Consider the following 6,963-nt stretch of genomic DNA (forward strand, 5'->3'; position numbering starts at 1 on the left):
CAGTTGGATTCATGGGAGGCATTGTTATGAGCTCTGAGTATTCAGCTCAACTCATGTAGGACATTGCTGTGGGATCCAGGCCCTCAGCTGGATTCCTTGGTCTTAGTGTGTGGACAGATTCCCTGCACTCTTTTGTATACTGTTCTTTGGGTGACTTATAAATAATCATATAAAGTATGTGTCCTGTGTTATGTTGTTCCCCTTGCAAAATAAGCACCAAACCGACACAGCAGTCAAAGTATCCAGTCAGCAACTACCTATTAATCGACTTATTGATGTAATGGCCTAAATACAGAGGTTCCAGGTGATGAAGACAGGCAAATTTAAACAACCTGCATTACATACTCCATGCAAGGAAGTGCTCGGCCACATTTATATAACTCAACACCTGAAAGTTACTTTTAAATTCTGCATCATCAGTCTTTATCTAACTCTCTGACAGTTCATTGCATAGTATTAAACACCCCATTCCAGTCTGGTTTTGGATTTTAGACATAATAATAGATTTGAGATTGACTCTAATTTTTTAAAGTGAGGAAAGAATGGAAAAAATTTGAGGTAGGTTGCATTTTTCCAATACTCATAGCAAGTTGCACAGCAATAAAATGCTGATATTTAAACAATTCACAATGCCTTAAGAACTAATTTAGACTTCCTTTTTACAAAATATTTTGAATAAAAAAATTGTAAAGGGTAACCAGACATATTAAATAGTGCAAACTTTCAAACTGATACCTCCATTTAAAAATTTCTCATTTTTCTCCCTCCATTCTAGAACTATGATCAACTAACACTATCCATCAGAGACTCTGGCTGGGACTCATGCCAACATCACAAATTGCCACCTTATCACAACTCCTTAGCTTCTTTCTCTCTTTACCATTTTACTTTTAAAAGGAAGGGCTTAAAAGAAAAGAGAAAGGTTTGTACATCAAGTGAGCTTAGTTGGAAAGATGCAAAAAGAGTAATGAATGACAGTCAGAAACATGACACTTTCTTGGCATTCCCTGCCTCTTGGTATGTATGGAAATCATTTCAGTATTTCTACCTCAGTAAAGAGAACTCTAATAAAATTGGGATGAAAGGATTTCTCCTTCTGACATTTCTTTTTCCCTAAATATATTTGAATTTGAGGACAAGTAAAACAAACATCGTTCCTATTTTGTGCAGGTCTCCTCTTTTCTGGGCTGCTTTTCCAGCCACCACGCATACTGAATCCGAGAATATGCTCCATCTGCAAGTGGATTTCATGAAGGTGTGTGTGACACTATTTTTAAGTACCTTTACTGATGAAACTTCAGAGTAGAAGGTAAAGTTGCAGGAAGCTGCTCTACCATGACATATCTTACAGTAGATTTTGTTCAAACTTACTGGGTAGGGAATGTGAGTGGGTGGGAAACTTGCTTTATTCTATGTTGGATGCTGTATCACAGAGATTGTCTGCCTATCTGGGGCAAAAATGAATCTGCAAAGATATGAAACATTACAGAGAGATCTGTTGAATTTTAAGGTTAAGGTAATGGTTCTTAAAACATCCAGACGTAAAAAGAAAAATACCTACTTTAGTCCCAAAACTGTGACCGGAGATCTTTATCAGACATTTCATCAATTTTGCCCAAACTCCTAGGGAAAGTGAAAAAATGGACACACTAGCTAGCTTGTTTTGTGGAGTCACAAAAACTCGGTATAAATATTTAAGAAAAAATTACAAAAACAGGAATATTACAGAAGAGTTTATCTCATGAGCAATGATTAAATAAACTTTAAAACTCTTAAAAAGACATTCAGTCTAGATATTTGTAAGAGAGATACCGCAATTTATTTTAGAAATATTCATTACAGGAAGAAAAATCCCCAAGTAGATTGAAAGATTCTGTTACTAGATTGGATCTGAGGATGTTTTCAATGAATACTCTACCCAACATTTCCCTGCAATTGCAATTAAAACACCAGCTTTTTCCTCATGAGAGTAGTTTTTGGCTTACTCTGAATATATACAGAAAAAAAAAAGCCCCAAAAGCAAGAGAATCTTGAAAGGAAAATAACGTCGCGATAGTGAATTACCAAGAAATAGTAAAACATTAGACTTACAGTATTTTATTAAGATAATGATAAATTTATAGACCAATGGAACAGAATATATGATTGAAAAAAATCATATATATATATGGTGCATAATTCATAGGTAAGTAAAAGATCCTTTCCTGTGAGTTTAAAAGATTTATGATAATGATGACACTAAAATTGAAAGGGAAGGTGAATTATTTTCACACTAAAGATTCTGGACCTTACATATCATTATAAAAATAGTCATTTATGACTCCTATCATACAGAAAAATCAACATTAGCTGGAGACTGTAGATCAGAATGTGAAAACTAAGAGGTGGGCATGGTGACACATACCTGCAACCCTAGAACTCAGAGAGGATAAGGCAGAAAGATTGCTCAGCACAACCAGGGCAAGCAGACAATTTAGCAAGATGCTGTCTCAAATTCTAAGTAAAAATCATTATAATAATTAATACTAATCTTACTACTACTACTACTAATAATAATAATAATGGGCTAAGAATGTAGCTCAGTCACAGAATCTGGGTTCAATTCTAGTACTGAAAAAATAGAAGAAAGAGAAAAAAAACAAAGCTACCATAAGAAGCTTTTCAAAATACCTTAAAATTTGTAAGATCATCATTTTTAAATATTGTCATGAACTTAAGGTAAGCAACAATTCCTTAATCAGAACACATAAAGTACTATTTACAGAGTATAAAATAATAAATGTTACTACCTTCAAATGTTAAATTTATATCTATCAAAATATAGCATCAAGTGATAAAGCCAAACTCAGGAGAAAATAACAATCCACATCTCTCTCTCTCTCTCTCTCTCTCTCTCACACACACACACGCACCACACACACATACATTATGTGTCAAGAATATATTTTAAATACAACAAAGCAGCAAAAAAAGGAAAGATCACAAAATACAAAAAATGTGCAAAAGTCTCAAACATATATTTGAAAACAAAAAGGAAGGCTCAAAATGGTTCACAGAAAAAAATGTGCTCACAATTTCACAGGCAAATTAAAACTAAAAGAAGAAACAACTATATACCCCCCAGGAAGACAAAACCATAGATACTGAAATTAACAAGTAGCCAAGCAGGAAACTCTCATATACTGCTGATGAAAGTAACATTTATTTAATTACATTAGTTGGAATGGATTCAACCAGGTAGCAAAATTGTTTGACTTACATATTATATAATTGTTCACAATACATATATTTTATGACCTTTCTATCTTAAAGACATATACTCAAAAGAAACATGTATATTCTTTTACCAAAGACAGGAAAAATAATGTTCTCAGCAGCATCACTTATAGTTCTGGTGCAGAAAAACATCAATGATCATTAAATGAATTACATGAATAAATTATAATGAAACATAATAAACTCTTTATGGCTATGTGGATGTACACACTTCCACATAACACAATACAGATGAAACATTTTTAGTACTGAGCAAGTAAAGATATATACTGTATGTTTTTCATTATATGAAATTCAAAAATTGACTAAATTAGTTCAAGATACTGTTTCCCTTTGCATGAAGAGATAATGACTACAGAGCCATGAGAGTTTTTTCTTCTTGGTGGCAATGTTCCATTTTTTCACATTGATGCTGGGCACAAAAACAAGTCACTCTTGAAAAGTATCAAAGGCTCCACATTTATAAATTTTACATTTTTATACTTGAAAACTACACTTCAACATATACTTTTTTGACAAAATGTCAAGTAAAACATTGTTAGAGGATTTATTTTGGTGATATTTAAAAAGTGGATCTAATATTTTAATGAAAATGCAAATGGACAAGAAGCTCCAAGGCACTCTTGCAAAGGAGGAATAAGACAAGAAGCTTTATTCTATAAAATAGGAACTTATAGAAAAGACAACAAGTAAGATGAGGTTGGTACAAGAACAGGTGAGGAGAGTAGAACACAACCATCCAGAAAGGAGACCACATGTGCGAGGCTCCTCACCCTGTGCAGCAGTTCACACTGCAGAGCAATCTTTGCAATAAACTGGGTCAAACAACAGTCCAACAAGAATAGCACACCTCCATAAATTACAATAAGTAACTCTCATCCAGAATATAGGAGAACTCATAAACAAATAATAAAAAGAGAAAGAACTAATATTAAAAATATATATAGGCAAGAATGTCAAACAGAGGCTGGGTGTAGATCATTAGTAGAACGTTCCTAGGATGCACCGGGTTCAATCAGCAACACTGCAAATTTTTTAGGAAAAAATATGAGAACAAAAGCTGAACAGAAGCATCCCCCCAACATATGAAAATAGCAGATAAATTTTTGAAAAAAGAGCTCAATTTCAGACATCACAGGAAACTAAACAAAATAAAATGAGAAAACTTTACAGATTAGCAATAATTTTTGAAACTTTGAATATCAGTGTTAGAGACCAGGTGGAATAATTAGAACTTGCACTCTGCTAGGGGAAATGTCAATTCTCAATGATTACTTAGGGCAGCTCCATGTAAAAACAATGAATTAATAAAATTAGAATCTGGTGTAGTATAAAGTTTTTCATCATTGCGACACATTTACATGATACAAGTACTTTAAAGGAAGAAACATTTACCATGGCCCTTGGTTTCAAAAACTTTAGCCCAAAATCAGCTAGCTTCGCCACCGTCAGTCCTGTGGCACAGAACAAACGTGGTGGAGGAAATGTGTCGGGGGGAGAAGCTCCTCCCCTTCTGGCAAGCAGGAGATAGGTAAAGGACTAGAGACAGGAAAGGACCGGATCCTAGTATACCCTTCAAAGGCAAGGCCCCGGGGACCTAGTTTTGCCAGTTAACCCCACCTTCTAACTGCCCACACAGCCAGTAAACTCACCAGTGGATTAACGTACTTGATAAGATTACAGCCCCTGTGATCGAAACCTCCAACATAATAGATTTTGGGGGTCATTTTGGATACCATCTGTAACACTGTGAGGGGGAAATATGAGAAAGTAAAACAGTAAAAGTATATGTATGTTTCTTATACTATTTATTGATGTTGTTAAAAGTCAATTGTGTAGATTATGAGAAGTATCTTTAACTTATTTTTTCCTTTTTCCAAGAATATTTAAAGTTGAATGATTTTTTTCATTTTATCTTCTTCTGGTAAAAGATTGAACATTAAATTCATATTTGTCATTTAAACGATTTTGGTAGTATTATACAATTAAATAAAACATTTACATCTTTGTACATATGGAAAAATGAATGGAACACTAAATGTTAAGCAACTTTATTTCTGAGTGGTTAAATATGGAAAGACTTCTAAATGTTCATATTTCCATCTATACATTGTTTAAATTCTTCATAAACAATTTAGTCCTGTTATGCTAAAAATAGTAAACACCATTTTAAAAAGTGGAAGCACATAGGCTAAGTTTTGTTTTCACTTTTATTACTTGTGCAGTACATAATTAGTAAATTCACTATAGGGAATTGGTACATGTACATATAACATTTCAATTCCTTTTTCCTTTTCCTCAACCCCGTTTAATTTTCCTCTATCAGATTCATTTATGTGTCTTATAAGATCTTATTCATCATATGTAGTCTGAACATGAGACTAACAAGTCCAAGAAAGCATAGAAAATGTAAGACAATTACACTAGGTCCCTAGATAAATTATGTACACTGAGTCACAATACCACTTGTTTCCTTTTCTATTTTTGTCCTGTTCTCTGTTCTTTATTTTGTAATATTTGTATGTATATTTATATGTATGTATGTTTGAGGGCATATATCTCCAAAAGGGGAATAGCTGGGTCAAATAGAATTTCTATTTTTAATGTTTTTTGGAATTTTCATACTGATTTCAATGTCATTGTATCAGTTAAGGATTCCACTAACATTGCAAATGCATTCCTTTCTCTCCCCAGCCTAATTTCGACCTTAAGATGGTGGCCTACCGGAGTGTGTCAGGTTAATGAAAGGTTATGGCAATGATGAGAATAAAGGCAGAGACATCAGAAGTAGGGTGTTGCAGTTGGAGGACATGCTAATCAGCACCCCGTGATGACAGTATCAGAAATTGCGGCAGTGATTCACTCTGTAACTTTTTTCCTAAGCTTCTCTGTGATCCAACAAACTGCTATCCAATTAATGTATTCTGTTTTTGCAACAAAAAAATCAATTTTTCTTTGTTTGACTCTTATTCTACTAATAGAGTGGGCAGTCTTATCATTCTGAACTTTATGCTGAAATGAGCTATAGACTATACGAGTTGCACATGCTCCCTTACATATTATTAAGTAAAAGGAAACTACAAAAATCTACATAGCTAATATAGTACAATATAAAATTTTAGCATACATTATGATCATATATTGTATAGAATTTTTCCAGAAGATCTAAAAATGTCATATCACAGTGATATATGTGCACCTATGTTCATAGCAGCACAATTTGTAATTGCTAAATTGTGGAAGCAACCCAAATGTCCATCCACTGAGGATTGGATAAGAAAATTGTGGTACTTTTATATAACGGGATATTACTCAGCTATAAAGAAAGACAAACTTGAGGCTTTTATAGGTTAATGGCCACAACTAGAGACCACCGTCTTAAGGTCAAAATTCACAAGAGCATGCAGGTGATAGAACTTCAACCTTGTATCCTAGGCTCAGATGCAAAGGATTGTGAAGAGCAGCTGTTTTGCTGCCCATCACCTCTTTTGGTATGTCTGTCAAATGAAAATGGTACTCATATCTCAGAATATGGAACCTGAATCTAAAAAAGGCAAAATAACAACAAGCCCCAGCCTTTTAAATTTAATGTGCACAGGTAGTATCCAGGAATCTTGTTATAAAAGTACAAATTACCATTCAGGGGGTGTAAGATGGAGACTTAGAGGCTAAATATCTTACAAAATC

The 6,963-nt window shown here is 33.8% G+C and overlaps 1 long non-coding RNA gene across 1 annotated transcript in view; it reads right to left on the minus strand.

Annotated features, from left to right (window-relative positions):
* The window catches only part of LOC102024345, a 7,142-nt gene extending 2,308 nt beyond the window's left edge, over nucleotides 1-4,834 (minus strand). The window contains exon 1 of the long non-coding RNA XR_260784.1: nucleotides 4,672-4,834. This is a non-coding gene — a long non-coding RNA (uncharacterized LOC102024345). The remainder of the gene's footprint in view (nucleotides 1-4,671) is intronic.
* Nucleotides 4,835-6,963: the final 2,129 nt, after the last annotated feature.

Source organism: Chinchilla lanigera, unplaced genomic scaffold, assembly GCF_000276665.1.
Source record: "Chinchilla lanigera isolate Chin_1 unplaced genomic scaffold, ChiLan1.0 scaffold00020, whole genome shotgun sequence".
Classification (NCBI taxonomy): domain Eukaryota; kingdom Metazoa; phylum Chordata; class Mammalia; order Rodentia; family Chinchillidae; genus Chinchilla; species Chinchilla lanigera.